Genomic DNA, 19,280 nt, shown 5'->3' on the forward strand with positions numbered 1-19,280 from the left:
GAGCTAGCCTGGAACTTTCTGTCACATTACTTCGGGCCAGCCCCCGAACTCTCCCGCCTTACGGAACCTTCAAATCAGGGAATTCCTTTCACCAACGGAAGGGGAGAGGAGGAAGGGAACTGTCAGTTCAAGGAGCCCCCTGCCATCCGGCTCCTCCACCGGTCGAGTTCTATCTTCTTAGCAACGAGAAGGGCCCGAACGTAATGGGCAACACGGTTTCACCTGTCAGCAGTCCTCAGCATCTCTTCCACAATGTTGTCTGGAGAGAGATCCCCTGTGTTTAAATAGAGCTGCTGACGAACCCCATCCCACCTTCCACAAGAAAAAAAAGTGTGGTGGGCGTCGTCCACAACTCCATTACAAAACACCCAATCCGGAGAACGCGCCCTTCCAATCTTGTGCAGGTAAGACTAAAAACTTCCATGCCCACTTAAAAATTGGGTAAGTAAATAGTCAGTCTCACCATGCTTCCGATTCAGCCACGCACCTAAGTTGTCGATGAGCCGCGCAGTCCATCTGCCTCTAGTTTCATTTTGCCAAGAGAGTGTGTTGCCGTTCTTCGCGAGCAACCACCTCCCTTGGCTCATCTCCCTTGCGCTTGTATATGGCCTGACGCTCCCTAGCAAGAGGGGCAATGGGGATAACTCCCGCGATCACCATCACGGCCGGTTCTGTACGTAAAGCTCCCCGTTTCTGTACTTGCGCGAGGCGTCTACGATATACCTCCTTGTTAAGAGCGCCAGCTCATACCTCTGTGCCGTAGAGCAGGACAGACTGCGTTGGGCTCATCAGAAGACGTCGCCTACTAGACGTAGGATCCCCAATGTTTGCCATTAGCCTACTTAACACCGAAACTCCAGCCGCAGCCTTGTTCGCTGCTGCTTGGATTTGCTCAGAAAAGCTCATCTTTGAGTCAAGAGTCAACCCAAGGTACTTTACCGCTGATTTTGACTCGATGATCGACTCGCCGAACGATATGGGACGCAGGGTCGGAATTCTCTTTTTAGTCAGGATGACTACCTCGGTTTTTTCCAGTGCAAGTTTGAAACCAGGCCATACATCCGCTTACCCTTCGCATCAATATACTAGATTTATTTTCCTCCTGTTCGACAGTGCGTCCAGCAACAAGCGCTGCGACATCATCTACGTAGCCGACCAGGCGCGACTCTTCTGGCATGTCGAGTTTAAGCAGACTGTCATAGGTAGCGTTCCAAGGGTCCGGCCTTAGGATGGATCCCTGTGCTACCCCCGACGTGACCTCCATCCACCTTTGACCCTCTAATGTTTCGTAGAGCAGGGAGCGGTTCCTCAGATAGTCCCTCAAAATCCGTAAGAGATAGTTCGGCACGTTGAAAGTATTGTCTAGTGTGCCTAGAATGTCTTTCCATCTTACGGAATTGAAGGCGTTCCTGACGTCAAGCGTTACGAGGAGCACCACCCGTCGAATTAGGCGGCTATGTGCCTCTGCTCGTCGAACGGCGTCCACGACCTGCATGACAGCATCAATTGTCGATCTCCCTGCCCTAAAACCAAACTGCCGGGGAGATAAATCTCCGGCAGCGCGTATCGCTTCAGCGAGTCTACTTCTGATGAGCTTTTCGAGCACTTTCCCAGCAGTATCAAGCATACATATTGGGCGGTATGAAGACGGCAATTCGGGATCGCCTTTCCCTTTAGGGATCAGCGCAAGCCTCGCAACATTCCAACGAGCAGGAAAAATGCCCTCTTTCAGGCAAGCGTTGAATGCGCCGAGCAGTAGGTCTGGCCGATGTTGGAATACCAGTTTGTATACCTCTGCTGGAATACCATCGGGTCCTGGCGCCTTCTTGTTTTTCATATAGAGGACTGCCTGTTCCAACTCTTTTATAGAGAAAAGTGGACAGTCTTCTGCGCTCTCCGCGCCGACGTCACCATCCTATACGGGGTGTGCAGGGAAGAGTGCCCTCACAATGCGGTCCATCTGCTCGGCCTTAAGTGAACAGGGTTTCCGCAGAGCCCCGATTTTTCGGGTTACAAGTTTGTAACCGAGTCTCCACGGATCCCCATTCACCTCGTCGATCAGATCTTGCCAGCAGCGAGCTTTGCTCTTGTTTATTGCGCTGCAGAGTCTCCTTTTGGCTAATTTGTACTCCATCATTATGGTACATGACTCCCCCCGGTCGCCTAGACGTTGTGTTAAGCGGCGCGGCCTGTGACACTCCTTCCGGAGCTCTGCGATTTCCACTGTCCACCAATACATATAAGGTTTGTCGCGCCTCGATGTCTTCCTGGACATGGAGGCTCCGCAGTCCGTCGTTATCAGGTTCATAACTGAATTTACGACAGTGTCAGCCGCGGCGCCACCGCTCCCAGGAGTACCCTTTAGCGTGGCCCCACCTGTTCCCAGAGTTTCGACAAACTTCCCGGTGTTCACCGCTTCGAAAGCAATGTATTCGTGGTCACTTGCCGAAAAGTCTTTCAGAACTCGCCACCCGTCCACCAGTGGCACCAGTGATTCCGACGCGAAGGTTACGTCTGGAATGCTTCCTTCGCAGCCCGGGCGCCGGAACGTTCGGGTGGATCCGGTGTTTAGGACTACCAGTCCTGTTCTCGCCGCCATTTCCAGAATTCGTTTCCCTCTGGAATCTGTGTGAGGCATGCCCCATTCAAGTGCCCTAGCATTGAAGTCACCTCCGACCAGGATCCGCCCATCCGTGCTTAAGATAGCGTCCCCCAAAGCATCAAGCCGGCGCTGAAAGTCCGGCATTGTCTCATTCGGCGTAAGATAGACACTAAAAAGCGTTATCCCTGAACACCAAATCCAGACAAAGCGTCCCCTCGGCCTTGGGCAAGAACCCCCAGGAGGGTGCCGTCCCGAACCCAGATGGCAGCGGTACCTGATATGTCTGGGTGCCATGAAACTGGGCCCTTGTTTCGGTACTACTCACTGATGAGTACTAAATCAGCTTTGGTCTCCGCAGCGAACTGCGCTAACAACTCGTGAGCGGTTGCACTCCGGTGCATATTGATTTGTAGGATGCGAATCATGTTGACCGTATCCTAGCTCTTTCCAGTTCTGCTCTGAAAACAGGACACCGCCCCGATCCCGCAGTGTGCGCAATACTCTCATCAGTCGCGCCACGGTCCCTGCATAGGACGCAGCTTTCCTTTTCATTGCAGCTGTTCGCTTTATGGCCTGCCTGACCGCATTTACGGTATGTTGCCCTTCTGTCAGATCCCCGACAGTTTGCAGATGGAGCTGGATAGTAAGGCTTCCTTGAACTGACAATTCAGTTCGAGGGCTAGCCCGAAGTAATGTGGTAAACGGTTCCAGTCTAGCTCTCTGACACTGGGAAGGCGTTTAGTTGGTAGACCGTCGGCGTACCGTTGCGGGAGTCCAACATTCTCTGGGTAAAAGGATTCACCTATCATACCCACCCACCCTCCCTCTCCGTCAAAAAGAAAAATAGTTCTTTCTCAGTGTGCTGCGCGGAAAATTGTCAAGTTGAACCGTTGGATGGAGTCCACTCTCCTCCCGCTGTGGGAAAAAAGTACCCCGGGTATGTTGGTTGTTGAGATTTTCGCCCACCTATCTTTTTCATTATGATAAAAATATTTACAGGATAAGGAAAAAATTAATGATGATGATGAATCAAAGATGGTCTGTGGAGTCGGTGGGGGGGTTTTCTCGAATAGACACAATGTATCCGAGTCTGATCTCAGAGATTTCGCTTGTGTATTCAAAGCGGATACTGGAAGTCTATCGATGGCCGGCTCAACGACCACCAGGCTGGTGGGGCCGTGTAGAAACGCGCTGACCAATCTGGGTCAAGGTCACCCTCCTCTGAGCTCCCGGGCAAAGGAATATAGAAGGGAATGAACGGGCTGACGGATTTGACAGTGGCTCTGTCCTTGACAGTCCTTCGGTGGGTACAGTTGGTGTCTTGCTGGCGACTGGGCTGGCTTTGAAGATCTGAGCCGGGTGGGCTGTGCCTTCCTGCTCTCATAATAGCAGAGTGTGTGGGATCAAAACGACGCACCACATCGCTAATTGGGCTACTCAGATACCTACCTATCTACCTACATTGCCTCCAACCATTGTCCTTTATCATCTTAGGCCAGGGATGCTCTCTTTATGGCCCTTCGTGATGCAGGGCTAATAGTTTTCAACTCGACTCCAATATTCGAGTTGTTCCTCTTTCGTCCTTTTTGCAAATGTAAATTAATCTCCTCCATCGTCCTCTCCTCTTCCTTCGCAAACAGCATTGTTATAGTCCATCTGGAAAATGCCTCAAGCTTAGAATGTGACGCCTTAGACTTTTATGTCCTTGTCCTGTGCATATTTCCACCATCACCTGGACATTAACAATAGAAATGATTGCTTCGATGAAATGATAATTTTTATTCTGTTTAAATCCATTAAACATTTACTTCGTCCACCATTGAATTTATAACTTTTCCCTGAGTTTAATGGAAAATGCGCGATAATTTTTTCTCCATTACTCCAGGGTGGAATTAGTCTGGAATTTTATGTTCCTTTTGTGCATCTCAGTTCACTTGAAGTTGATTTATATTTATATGCGGGCATAGTCCAGGACTCTCCTCGACTAATTACGAGCTCCAATGATCTAAGGAGAATGAAGCAGAAAGTTTTAACGAGGTGGCTCGTAATTAAGGACGATTGCAGAGAAAAAAAATGTATTTACTCTCAACAGTGGACGACAAATGATGAAGGCGGAGATCCTGCAGATAATCACGGAGACGTCGTCCTGATATCGAAGGTTAAATGTTGAACATTTGTTTCCGGTTCAGTCAGAGATGACATCAAGGATACTCTTTTGGATGTCCAAAAGGCAGGAGGAGTTATAAAAATCAAATGAAAGTGGACTCGTTTTTTTTTATTGCAAGTTTCCTAGTACTCGCATTTCCTCCACCCCCTCCTTGCCATTCATCGCCGACAGATCGACTAGTCACCTAGATACTGTTGGAAGACACGTTTTCCTAATTCGTGTCACAGAATTCATTGTCATGCAACGACAATCTAACAAAACGTTAACTTCTCCGTTTGACAAATCGCCTCAAATCCGACACAACATCAAGTGCTGCACGCTCTCGCTTCCCAGGCAACGGACTAACATCACATAAACATTAGATAAATACCAGGACATTGACTAGACTTTATTACGGCCTATTAGCAAGTTGTGCCAGCCATCAATCCACCAGCACAAGTTGATATCAACTTGTACAGGATCAAGCCCAGGCATGAGTGTTTCGTTCGAATTCACTTTCGTGTCATCTAAATGGCTCCTTTTATATCCTGTCGTGAAAAGGTCAAAGTGGTAGATATTAAAGAAAGTTACAGAGAAAAAGGAGAGAGTGGTAAATGTCACAAGTGAATGCCACAAGAAGAAAGTTTTACGGGCGGCGTTGATTAATTGGAAACTTTAGAATAATTGTGTTTACTTTAAGTTGAGAGTGTCCTTGAAGGGTAAAAGTTCCGAGGAAGTACTGAGTTATCCTTGAAACGGCTTACTTAACAGCCCGGAAGAGCAAATTATCCTTTTATTGCAGTGTTATAACTTTCTAAGGACCCAGCTGTCTACAAGGGTAGATTCTTTGTATCCTGAAAGCGGGTAGCACTATTAGGCTTCCAAAAGGACAAATTAAGTAAATAATTCAGTTGAGGAGCACTTACAAGTGCGGGCTTTTAGCTAGCAAAAATGGGGTGACAATTTGCTGGCACTGAATAAAACGTTAATCTCAACTTTTGAATTCCAAGTACCCTCCCCACTTTTCAAGGATTCTCTGGTAAACCATCTTTACAGCTTATCATAGGATCAGGTTTCGCTTGCTTGTGTGCTTAACCTTTTGTGCCAGATGACATGGGTTTCCGTCAATCCTAAATCAGCGTATTTTACTTTTATAATATTATTTGGCAATAGGCGGTACCATGACCGAGCTGGGGGAGGAACCTTTCCATGCTTTACAAGGTCCACCTGTCGTAAATCTTAAATATGTTTTTTCATCGTTTTGGGGTTCGTTTGCAGTTAGAAATGCCATTGTGCCTGCCACTGGTAAACCTGTGCGGGTAACTTTCCAATACAGGACATGAAAACAGTTGGAGATTACTATCAAGGAGAGTTGGCACTTAACCATTACAATACTAGATTATGAAGCTTTCAAGGTAGGTTGAACAGGTTAAAGTGATCGCATCGCAAAATGAAGCACTGTTAGCCTTATGGTACCCTTTTTGGATGGCACAACTTCCAAGACTATGATTTTGGAAATTTTTGGTGGAGGGAACTGGACGACGCAGTACTATCTTGTTGACTCTGAATTTTAGAGCCCGTTCGTAAATTTCCAAAAATACAAAAACTTCCTTGCCTTGCACTCAAAGATTTCCTTGAGGTTACAAAATAACAATTTACACAGTGTCCTTTTTTGGATCTAATTAAAGCTGGGAAAACGCAAGGTAAGTTCATGACGAGAGCTTTAGCAGCAAGTAGTATAGGATATGAGCCAAGTGTGGCGAAATGTTCTCCTATTGCTTAGTGTCCTGTGCAAATTTTTATGATCCTGCAAACACTTGCACGTATCTGTCTCATATACTCTTCCGTCCTCTTTTTGTTGCGGTGGGGCCTAATCTTCCTTATAGGTAACGTATGTGCGCTATCTGGAGCAAGAAGTTTCCGAATAATACTAGTTGATTCTGCCCCTCATTGCAGACAGCAATCAGATAAATTTATGTATCGCAGGATTTCTGTTAGTGGATGTGATGCTACGGGCTGCAGTTGTAGCACATCAGTACCAAAAAAAAACATCAGGTGGGGGGGACACTTACATTGAAAATGTTCCGTGGATTCCGCTTCATCATTACAGGATTCCCTCAGGGATCGTCAACGATCCTTCACGGGTCGTTCACGATACGGGGAGTGGCGTCCCCGAAGTGCCCGAGTAAGTAGTTCTTACCTCCTAGCTGGCATAATACTTGCGTCCTAGGTAGTAGCCTCGAGAAAGTTTCTCGATGAAGAGCGAACTGCTAATGACCGATACACGCCAGGACACACTTAGAGTCCCCGGAGCCGTCGACAACTCCCTGTCGACGTCGATGGGGTGATGTGAGCCTAGCTCTGCCAAGGTGGTAGTTGTGGCTTGTATCAGGAGCCAGCCCCTTCGGGACCCTGGTCGGGTAGTGTGCATTGAACCGGTTTTAGTAGACCGCGTTGTCCCGAGCGACCGCTGATCCGTCCGTGAATTCCGGGATCAGCTAAGCGTAGGTCAGGCCTCAGGGAACTTGGGTAGGGGCTGTGTCCCCGAGGGTATACCCGTTCCTGACTATTGCGGCCCGCTCCTTTGCACACGATGCGCTGGTAAACAACTCAAATGGAGAATAAAAACGAACGAAACGAGGAGATAGTGGAAATGGAGAGTGAGCTGGCTGCGTTTATTCGCAGCACGAAAATGCGCCGTTCGCCCCAGCGCCCAGCGAAGGACGCAACAAGGGTTGAAATGTCCGACGAGACATCAGGACGCGCAGACGGAGAAAAAGACTCGGAAATTGATGCGGCACCTGCAACACAGATAGGAACCCAGACCATACCGCACAGTGCTATAATTGGGGAAAGAGACGCAGTGGAAACTGCCGAAACTAATAAAATGGTTTCAAATATAAGCCGAGTGGGAGGACTGTCGATTACTCTGGCGCAAGCTGAAGAGGAAAGACTTATTAAGAAATGCACGGCAGTTGTGAAGCACATGCGATCTGCGACGTTCCTCCAGAAAAACGTCGGCAAGGGGGTGAAAAACGGGCTAATGGAACTGGAAGAGCTCCTGGACAGGATTTCATACTATAGGCGAGCATGGAAGGTAAGACAAAATCCGCAGGAAGCAGAAACAACCGCGCTTCCCGAGGAGAACACCACGAGTACCAAACGGATCGCTGACAACCCATTGCAGAGCGAACTTGGTAAGAAACGAAAGGAGGAAAGGACATCTGAAGGAGACTTCACTCAGGTACTCTCCAGGGCTGAAAAGAAGAAGGCGAAGAGGATCAAAAGACAACAACACGTCGCGCCATTAGAAAAATCTCTGCCTAAAACTAAAACGGACACGAAGGACGGAGTACCATAAGAAAAGGTGGGGAGACGAAGGAGGACTAGACCGCCAGCTTTGCTTATGAAGCCGACGGAAGGCAAGACTTTTGGGGAAGTCCTCAGCGAAATCCGTTACAAGATCAAACCCAAAGACAACGGAGCGGAGGTGTCTTCCATACGTAAAACGAAGGGTGGTGGAGTATTAGCCGAACTAGGCCCGAAGACTATAAATAAAGTCACGTTCTGTGAAGCAGTCAAGGGGTTTCTAGGAGAAAAAGCTATGGTTTCCAGCCTGGAACCCATGTGTGCTTTAGAAATCCGAGACCTTGACTGTTTCACGGAAAAGAACGAGGTAGAAGAGGCCATCAAACGCGAATGCCCGAAGGTAACCAATGTCCGGATTGGTATCACCTCCGCGAACTCCCGAGGCCAAAAACTCGCTGTGGTGGAAGTTGTCGAGCAATACGCGAGGAAGCTTCTAAACAGCAGGAAAATAAAAATTGGTTGGGTAGTGTGTAGGATACGAATTCGGGCCGCCCCAACCAAATGTTACAGATGTTTGGATTATGGCCACACATCTGCGAATTGTCGGGGACCTGACAGAAGAGCAACATGCCGTAAATGCGGTCAAGCAGGCCATAAAGCGAACACCTGCAATGAAAAGGAAAACTGCGTCCTATGCAGGGACCGTGGCGCGACTGATGAGAGCATTGCGCACACTGCGGGATCGGGGCGGTGTCCTGTTTTCAGAGCAGAACTGGAAAGAGCTAGGATACGGTCAACATGATTCGCATCCTACAAATCAATATGCACCGAAGTGCAACCGCTCACGAGTTGCTAGCGCAGTTCGCTGCGGAGGCCAAAGCTGATTTAGTATTCATCAGTGAGTAGTACCGAAACAAGGGCCCAGTTTCATGGCACCCAGACATATCAGGTACCGCTGCCATCTGGGTTCGGGACGGCACACTCCTGGGGGTTCTTGCCCAAGGCCGAGGGGACGGCTTTGTTTGGATTCGGTGTATCTCTCTCCAGATAACATTGTGGAAGAGATGCTGAGGACTGCTGACAGGTGGAACTGTGTTGCCCATTACGTTCGGGCCTTTCTCGTTGCTAAGAAGATAGAACTCGACCGGTGGAGGAGCCGGATGGCAGGGGGTTCCTTGAACTGACAGTTCCCTTCCTCCTCTCCCCTCCCGTTGATGAAAGGAAGTCCCTGATTTGAAGGCTCCGCAAAGCGGTAGAGTTCGGGGACTAGCCCGAAGTAATGTGACAAACGGTTCCAGGCTAGCTCTTTGACGATGGGGAGGTGTTTAGTTGGCAGTTCGACGACGTACCGAATCGGGAGTCCAACACTGTGTGCGTAAATGCATTCACCTACCCTACCCCAAAAAAAAAAAAATCATTATAGGATGGATGCGTATCACCTTGGTGAATTTCTATTCTAAACGTAAGTCTAGCTAGTGAATGACGGCCTGTCAGAATGCCCGCAATATTTCTGCAAGTCTTCCTACTTTTTGACAGGATTAACTTTACCGTATATTTGTTTGGTTCTGTCAGAAAAAGTTTGGTGTAATTAGCAGCATTAACTGTCAGATATGTCATTTCTTCAGAGAATTAAAAGGTCGTACCCCTGGTCTCTCGAAAGCAAAGACCATTCAGTTTCCTTCTTTTTGTAAATAATACCGTTGTGGTTTTATTTTAATTTACTGAGAGTTTATGCCTGAGACACCAACTGTCAATCAAATCAACGGCGCGTTGTGTATTTCCACAAACCATTCCAAGTTCTCGACCAACAGCCAACACAGTCACAGCTATCAACACACTCATTAGCACACAGTATTCTCTGCGTTAGCGGCTCTGACTAGCGTAGATTTACTTAATTTAAGTTTCATCAACATTATGCTCTCTGGCGGCGTCACACAGCTTTTGGAAAGACGCGCAGGCAAATGTCCCTTCAATAGTCCAGGAACACCCCCATCGGGTACTCGCCGTCCCGCCAGTCCCTCCAGACAAGTCGGCGAAAATGATGTTAAGCTGATTTGGCTGAAGTTCTTTGGATTTGGATAGTCATCTTTCCCAGGCTTTGGTATAAAGACTACCTTAACTTAGCAAAAAGAAAGGCGTAGCCCAGAGTAAGGCATCCTCGAAAAATATTTCTTAGAAATTGCTCTAACTGATCTATATCCCCCTTTAGCATTCGTTGGATATATGTCATCCATGTCACGTGCTCTGAAGTCTTCGAATGGCAGTAAGCTCCTGCCTTTTCATTGGTAACAACCGCTCTCGCAGTGTTCCAATTCTGCTTGCAACACCTTCGTGTCGAAAGGTTTGTAGAGACCCCCAATTTTCTGCCTCCTACTTCTGAGACCCGCTCTCCCGTGAAATATACTTCCGAGAGAGTTTTATGTCTACAAACTAATGAAAAGTCTTTCGTGTTCAGTGCAAAGCTAACCGAGGTTACCAACTTGTTTTCACTTTCCGCCGAAAGTGCCTTTTTTGTCCGATTTCTCTGGATATAAACACACTTGGTGAAATAGCAATGCCCATGTCCTCATTTCCAAGAAACTTCGTCTTCTTTCGCAGTCCTCTCGGTTTTCGTCGGCTGGAAGCCCTCCCAGGCCCTCGGTATTTGGCCTGTATGGACCATTTTCGCATACCGGAATTAGACCAGTTACGTTTATATCACCAGCGTCCCATTCTCCGTTTTCCTGGTAGAAGCGGAGGAAAAGGTTCTGACAAGCAAGCCTGTAGTATCTTTTTCTTTGCGGCTGAAGTTTCCTTCTGTCGAGCCTTCATTTCCAGTTTTTCGGAATAGTTTGGCAACAGCGTCACCGACAGCCTGGTATAGTCAGGTTTACAGTTCCTCTCTTTAAGGCAGTTGCTATACCATCCTTTCTGACTGACCGCGACGCAGACACCGGGTCCAGGTTTCTGCTGAAAGGGAGATCCTGTTTTTCACAGATGTCTCCGTGAGGGAACATGAATCTGGTGGCCTGCAACATCCACGACCTGATTTCTTACAGTCGCGGATGGATTCCAGTGAGACGGGAAAATACCTTTTATCACGCAAGTGCTGAATGCGCCAAGTAGTAGGTCTGGCGATGTTGGAACACCAGTTTGTATACCTCTGCTGGGATAACATCTGGTTCTGGCGGCTTCTTGGTTTTCATAGAGAGGACTGCCTGTTCCAACTTGCTTATAGAGAAAGATTTGGTTGTCCTCGGCGCCCTCCGCATCGACGGCACAATTACGGATGGGGTACGCAGGGAATAGCGCTCGTACAGTACGGTTCATATGCTCGGCCTTAAGTGAACACGGTTTCCGTAGAGCCCCGATTCGTCGGGTTACCATTTCGTAACCGACCCTTCACGGACCCTCATTCACCTTGTCGACTAGATCCTGCCAGCAGCGAGCTTTGCTCCTGTTTATTGCACTATGGAGTCTCCTTTTCGGTGATCAGTACTCTATCATTACACATGCCTCCTCCCGATCGTTTAGACGTTGCGTTCAGCGGCGGAGGCTGTGACACTACTTCCGAAGTTCCGCAATTTCCTCCATCCACCAATACCGCTGCCATTCCGGGCATGAAAACTCCACTGGCCGTCGTTATCAGGTTCACAATTAAATTTTCGACAGTGTCAGCTGCAGCGCCAGGAGGAACTGTTGGGGGTTGTGCTTACGGCGCGGTGTTGACGTTAGATTTCAAGAATGGTCAGATGAGGGGTACTTTCGACAAACCTGAATGTTCCTGGTTACTTCGCTCGGTTAATGGAGAGCTAAATTTCGAAATCTATGAAAAACAGATGAAGTAAAGATCTGAAATCTGTGCACTGTTTCAAAATGATCCGTAGGGTGTTGATGCGATCAGTACAGAAGGGTCCAGAGCCAAAACCAACCTGCTCTCTATTGATAAAGCCTTAAAGATGTTGATGAGGTCGAGGACAATTTTAGCTGTTGTTTGCAACAGCTTACACTGGCCTAACCATCGCAATGAAGGTGAACGTGCTGCGGGTTTAACGTAAGTACCTGCCCTGTAAGCGCAATCCCATGGTCCTCCTTGGAAACGGATTGATTTGAAGACCACAATTATCCCGTCATAAGTGGCAAAAGAGCACTGGTTTATATTGAATGCAAGCTCAACATTCATTCCGGAGGATGCAGGATTATCAAACATCTCTACCGCATCTAATTCATAGCAACTCCACGCTTGAGTCCACACCAAGCTTCACCAGCGATATGAGCAAAAGCACAACAATCATGAAACTTCCACAATGGGGCCAACCGCAAATAACCGAGCCAAGAAAGTATCTTGCAGGAATTCTCCTGGAATGGAAGCCCAAAGGGCCATCTTGGTTCCCATGGTACTAAATAACCTTCGGTGAGACTTTGCGGTAAAAGCCACTTCAGATGAGTCACTTGCAGAGCCGTGTCTGGGGCACTCTCCAACGGCTTGACTGTCTAATCAGTTCAATGCAGAGAACCATAGTGAAACCTTTCCGCCAGTCAGCTTCGACTTTGTGTACCAACCCGCGCAATAATAAAGTCTCTTTTGTAAGACGCACGCTACGTTGAATTTCCCGGGATTTCGCACGGTGTCAAAGCTCGAGCGCGTCACGCACGCTATTGCTCGCAGTGCCCAGCAGAGCCTTCAGTCACTTCCTTTCGTTGACCCTGCATTAAGCCAGGTCTTGTGACGCCCCTTCGGGACGTGACCAGTGACCTGCATTGCACCCGAAAAGAGAGTGTTTTTGATGTTGGCCCAATGCTCATAGATATCCTTAGACGGGTCATTCAAGATGTCTGCCGTCCAAGCTGCAAGGCAGAACTTCCGATAGTTAGACCATATAGACGATCGACGAGCTTTAGCTTTCCAAACCTGCCAAAAGGGGTAGACCCAACACTCAAGCGAAAGCAACCAACCATCAGATGGTGGTTCCCTTTGAGACCGGTGTCAGCATCTCTCTTATTATGTATATCCTGAAAACAACTCTTTAATCAACTGCTGATCCCAAAAAGTTCAATCTAATCGCTCGTACACTAACACCCGCAAAGACCTGAACGTCGATACACACGTCTTAGTTCACGCGGATGCTTTCCAGAACTCCTTGCAACCACTATATGAGGACCCATATGAACTGTCGAACAGGGGAAAGCACTTTTTTAAGCTTGACGTCGTCGACAGGCCAAAGAACGTTGATCCAGGTGGATGTTGATTTACCTGCAAAATAAGCACAGCAGTTTGCAGGTAGGGCTTTGTATTCATCAATGAATTTATTAGTTCGTTTTTTAATGAGAGCAATAGGGTGGTAACTGGTCAAAAGTTTTCAGTCCATAAGTATTTATAGGATGGCTACCACCCGAATAATAGACGAGTACTCAGGAGGATTTAAGATGCACCAGATGAGGTTCAGACCGGGCAGCAAAGCAGAGATAGTTTCCGGCGTCAACCGATATTTTCGGACCCAGGGGCAGAGACACGCTTGTACCTAAGCAAGGCAGTAGTTAGCTCTTCTTCAGAGAAGGGCTGAGAAACTGTGTGATATCCAAGGACATCCGGAGAGGAGAAGGGGGGAGGGACAATACTGTCCAGCCAGAAGTTCAGGTTATTCAAAGTTTTTCTTGAGGTTTGGAAGTTTTGGTGCAAACCACACTAGAGTAACAAAAAATTAAAGCACAGGATCGACACTTCGCTTGTGAAAGTCCTTGGAAATACTAGGTCAGAAAATGTCGAACTGCTAAACTCCCCTGAAGCTACCACCGTTGGCTATTACAATACGACAGAAAATACCATCCAGAGTTGACTTCATCCGAGGAGAAATTAATATCCACGAAAAAAAGGATGCACCCTCTCCGTCGAGATGAAATAAAAAGTGTTAGTCTACGCCTACATTCTCCTTCACTCTATCGGTTATCCTTGGAGTCCTTGTATAGCTTTAAAATATGTATTCGATGAGAGCACTCTAATCCAAAAATATCTACAGCTGATCCCGTTGTAAATACTTTCCGATTAGGGTGCTCTGAACGAATATTCAGGATTATTATCTCCTTTCATACAGGCGCATATATTTGACGAAAGGATCATAAAGTGAAGCAGGAGGCATGAGTTGAGAACTTCTAAGCTGTTTTTTGGCAACTATTTGTTTAGGCTCCTACGCCAGTAATGTATGGTATGTACACAACCATGAAATATTATGGAAATTCGAAGGATCCAGAGAAATTTCGTTTATTTTTCGTCCCCCTTTTATGGAGGAAGTACATTAAACTTTACTTTTCATCTTTTCCGTTCAAGGCTAAGTTAAGACCGTGGAATCCTGTTTACAACATGTAACTTCATTTTGCACTTAAAATAAATGAAATCTTTTGTTCAGATCGTGCTAGATAAAGTCTGTTCTGAAATACCCTTCTAAGGACCCATTTTGACGAAGATGCTGGAATAAGTGCTTCCAGTAGAGCGAACAGAATAAAGAATTCTTGATTCAAATAAATGGAATTCCTTCATCTATTGTAATGCTGTCTCTGCACAAGAGCCAAGAGTCCACACTATAAATTCAAATTCAATTTTTATAGATATTTTTTTGTCACTTTCCATTATTACTAGGACGAACCTTTCAAACGATAGCAATGCAATCCATTTGGTGATGTTGGCTTAAGTGCTGCAACGACAGGACTCTCCTTCTCAGATGTTAATGAGATGAAAATGGAATTTTCTCCTTTCTCTTTGCTGTTGCCACTTTCTCTAAACGTATCCTTACGATTCGTAAGTGCACTTGTATCTTAAGAAGTAAATGCACATTTCTTATATTCGAATTTAAGCCTCTGAGAGTTGCACGACTATCACTTTAAGGATACAACACTTTGTTTCATTACAATTTTCTGCACGGCAAATATTTGTTGATTGTACACAAGCACTAAGTCTTATTTGGGGGTAGGAATAGGAATATTTCGTCACACGGAGCTACTTCGAAGATACTTCTAGGATATCACATCTCATATTTTCACTAAGAATCATTTATTCGTAATATAACTAGGTTTTCATGATATTTAATATTTATCTATCTATTTATCGCTTCTACCACTTTCACACCACTAGATAGTACAATAGCTGCAACCTGGTCGGGGGTCTAACACCTGAGCCGCAACCACCCTCAACCCCCAGTCTGAAATTCAACACGTACGACGGCCTTTCTCATTTTAATGCGGACAATGGGTTCTGAAAGGACGCTCATATCTATAATAGATCAGTGGAAACCGCTTGAATAATTTAGTGGGACCCTAAGTGATGTCAGAATACACAAATGTTACCCCTATAACACCACAACCGTTGCTCACATCCTTTTTCAGGTATTCAAAGCACTCACCTAAGGAAAGGGGAAAAACCGTCAAAAATCACTTTAAATTCAACCCCGATCCGAAACTATCCGTCAGTATCGACATCAGGCACCGAACTGGTCTTGCCACGATATATCCTGGCCTAGCGTACTCCAAGTGCTTGCAAGGCCATCCTGTTTGGTATTTTCATTTCCACACGTTCCGCCCGTCTGCTTGGTTGTACAGAAAACACAGAAGTAGCCTTGTTCGAACCTCGTCAACACCGAGGAGGAATCCTTGTACTCCTTCATATTAGCCACAATGAGACATTCTTTTTCTACTGACCACAGTTTGCTTCCATACCGTGGGGGAGCTTTTTCAGCATTCAAATAAGGATAGTACTGAAAAAGGGGTTGTTGGGAGGAGCAGGCGCACTAAGCGGCAAGGACATATGCTTTTCGATGGACACGAAAAGCTCACATGTTTTCTTCCCGTGCTCTGGAGAAATATTAAGGATTAAACGTGTAACAAGTGGAGGATGCAGTATAGTACGGTTAGGTCAGGTCGCTTGTTGCTATTGTGGCAGCGGTTCGGAAACTTTTGATTAGAGCCTGTGAGCGCTCCCCTCTGATGCCTTCAGATTCTTTGTATTTTTTTATTTTCTTATCAGTCTCATGGCATTTGAGTGGACATTTGTCCCATTTGCACCTAGCCCCTAACATTTACGCATTTAGGATGTCTGCCTAATCACTTTAGTGTCGCCCCTTAAAGGGGGGTTCCCAGTCAATTTTTAAAAAAATATAATAGTCCACCATTATTAGCTTTATTAAAACAGATATCCGTAAGGAGGACTAGATACCATAGTGGCAGCTTCGTGATTTTTTCAGATTTTTCGGCTGGGTAGTTTCAAAAAGGCGGTTACTTTCCAGCGCCCACACTTCTCTCGTTTAAAACTAATGCCAAAACCACCGACAACGAACAGCACTAATCCATACCTTTCATTTGATACCCCACATAACGATATTCCCCGAAATAAAATTTAACACCCCCCCGCCTCCCCTCCCCTCGTTAAATTCAACGTTGCAGTAAACATGCTTGGGTGTTCACAGTTCCAACCTCCATACTAAATTTAATGTCGAAATATACAATCGTTCGTGAGAAAAGCGCGTATTACAGACAGACATACAGAAATTGAACCGATTTTAATAAACATTTTTTCTTGCGCAAAACCTTCAAAAAAGGGACATATGATTTCGTCCAGAACATAGGCAACTTATGAGATGTCGCATAATCTCTGCCCTAGGACCACCGTAACCGAGACTTATTTGTGGACAGAGGTGAGGCGATGTCTGATGGGTTACCTTCTAGTAGTCGATTGTATTGTGCAAAACAAAACCACATTAAAATCGATTCGGTCTGTTTGCCTGTCCGTCTGTCTGTCTGTCAGTCTTTTTTTCTGGAGGTCGAAATCTTTCAAAGACACTGGTACACATGTTCCAGCGTGTGGGATTTTTACCCACTAAAACCACCCCCTAACTCCTGTCCTCTTCCCCGCGAAACCACCAGGAAGTATTTCGTCACGGGGTGGACATGGCTCTGACCTCTCTCTTCGTCCATCAGTTGCATTAGCAACCGCACCTTTTTCGCCTCCTCTACCTCTCTTAATCCGCACTGAATCCGCCCTTCCATGTCGTCCACTGCATTATAGCTCTCTTGATATCAATTTTTGCAATTGTATTTTTCGGTGTTAGTGTTCCTCCGAATGTCTCCTCTAGACTCTTCCTTTCCTCATCGAATCTAGGACAATGGAAGAAAACATGCTCCGGGTCCTCCGGAATACCGTCGCAGCTGGTAAATTTAGGTGAGCTGTCAATTTTAAACCAATAGAGGTACTTATGGTAACTGCCATGTCCAGTGAGAAACTTCGTGAGATCATAGTTTATCTCACCATCCGTTGTCTGCGTCCACACCTTGATTCTGGGAATCAATCTGTGGGCCCATCGACCCTTTTTCGCCTGTTCCCGCCATTGCTGACACCTGCTTAAGGATTCCTCCCTTTCGGCGTTTTTCATTTGCCGATCAGAGGAAGAATCGGATCCATCATAGATGGCTGGCCAAAATATTGATTGGCTTCATTCCGGCTACTGCTTAGGCCGCATCTTTCAGCCACTTCTTCAAACCAGTGATTGCTTCGGATGAATATAATTTCACATCCGCCAGATCTTTTGCAACAACAATCACCACTATGCTATTGGCGTAACCCACTATTATGGCCTTGCTAGCAACTGGGGCATTGAGGACATCATTATACATAATGCTCCACAGTAGTGGTCCCAACACAATGCCCTGTGGAACACTCGCGGAGATACTGTATTCTTTGATTCCATTGTCTGTGTCATACCAGAGCCTTCTATCTGTTAAGTAGCTGTCGACTAGCGCAGTTAAGCAACTGAGTTCTCTAATCACCTCCAATGCCCTCCTTATAATGTTCCAACTGGCAGAGTTGAACACATTTTGTACGTCAAGGGGAATCACAGCACAATACTTGCTAGTGCCACCCCTTCCGTGCATAGCATTCTCAGCTAGTGACCAGTTTGAAAGCGTCGACCGTTTTTCTGGCCGTACGGAAGCCGAATTGTCGGCTTGATAAGCCTCCCAGACTTTCTACAGCCGGGAGCAATCTGTTGCAGATAATTCTCTCCAACATTTTTCCCATAGTGTCCAATAGACATATAGGTCTGTAGAAAGATGGTTCACCAGGAGGCTTACCAGGTTTAGACAACAACGCTAACTTTTCTTTTTTCCATGTCTCAGGAAAGATCCCATACGCCAAGCATGCTTTACAAACTGTGCGAATATGTCTGGCCTCCACTTAATTAAGGGCTTTGTTTGGTATACCGTCGAGGCCGGGCGCTTTGTTGTCTAGCTTACCGCAAATCTCCAGTACTTCTTCCATTGTTACTGGGGGTATTACAGCCACATCAAAAGATGTTTGTAGACTGTAACCCTTTGTGTTCTCTTGAGGGAGCAAACCCTGAACGATTTTCAGGAGGAGATCGGGACATGTAATTTGTGGGACTGCCTGACCTCTAAATCTCTCTATCGTAACCCTGTAGGGGCTTCCCCGTGGGTTTGTATCCGCCTCTACGCAGAATCGCTTGAAGCAGTCCCTCTTGCTTCGCTGTATAGTCAACTTCAGCTTTTTTCGGGCGTCCTTGTAAGTTCGCTGTTTCATCTCCTGGTCAATCCCACCCATTGCTTTCTGAAGCTCTCGTCTGGTCCGATGGCACGCCGACCGAAGATCTGACAATTTACTATTCCACCAGCAATTGGGCCTTCTACTAGGGAAAGTATAATGTCTCGGCATTGACGGCTCACATACCTTCGCCATACACTCCTTAATGTGGAGTGCTCTTTCCAATGGTGTACCTTATATAGTGTCCTGATCGAACCATACATCCATGAATGTTTGCTCGTCAATTGCTTTCACAGACCAACCTGACGTTCTCCTCATTTTTGGACGAGCGGATTTCCAACTGCTTGACTTGCTCTTCAGATCAAAGACTATTTCCTGGTAATCACTATGGGTGTACTGTTCACTGACGTTCCAGGACATATCGCTAGCTAGTGACGGATTAACAAAAGTCAAATCCATAACCAAACCAGGCCCCTCTTTCCAGCAATTATTAACCTGATCATCGTTAGCCAATATGATATCTGACTACGCGAAAGCCTCCAAAAAACAATGCCCTCTTGCATTCCTCAGTGAACTTGTCCATTCTGTGACCCATGCATTGAAATCACCGGCGATAACGATCAGTTGCACCTCTGATTCATGGGTGATATCATTTTTTCGCTGCGCTTAGCGCATTTTTGAACTCGGGACACTTGCCGCTTCTG

General features: G+C 46.5%; 1 protein-coding gene across 1 annotated transcript in view; it reads right to left on the reverse strand.

Annotated features, from left to right (window-relative positions):
• Nucleotides 1-15,633, reverse strand: part of LOC119649216 — a 156,044-nt gene extending 140,411 nt beyond the window's left edge. The window contains exon 1 of the mRNA XM_038051275.1: nucleotides 14,678-15,633. The gene's annotated coding sequence lies outside the window, so the exon portion shown is untranslated. The remainder of the gene's footprint in view (nucleotides 1-14,677) is intronic.
• Between the last annotated feature and the right edge of the window lie 3,647 nt (nucleotides 15,634-19,280).

This window comes from Hermetia illucens, chromosome 2 (genome assembly GCF_905115235.1).
Source record: "Hermetia illucens chromosome 2, iHerIll2.2.curated.20191125, whole genome shotgun sequence".
Classification (NCBI taxonomy): Eukaryota; Metazoa; Arthropoda; class Insecta; order Diptera; family Stratiomyidae; genus Hermetia; species Hermetia illucens.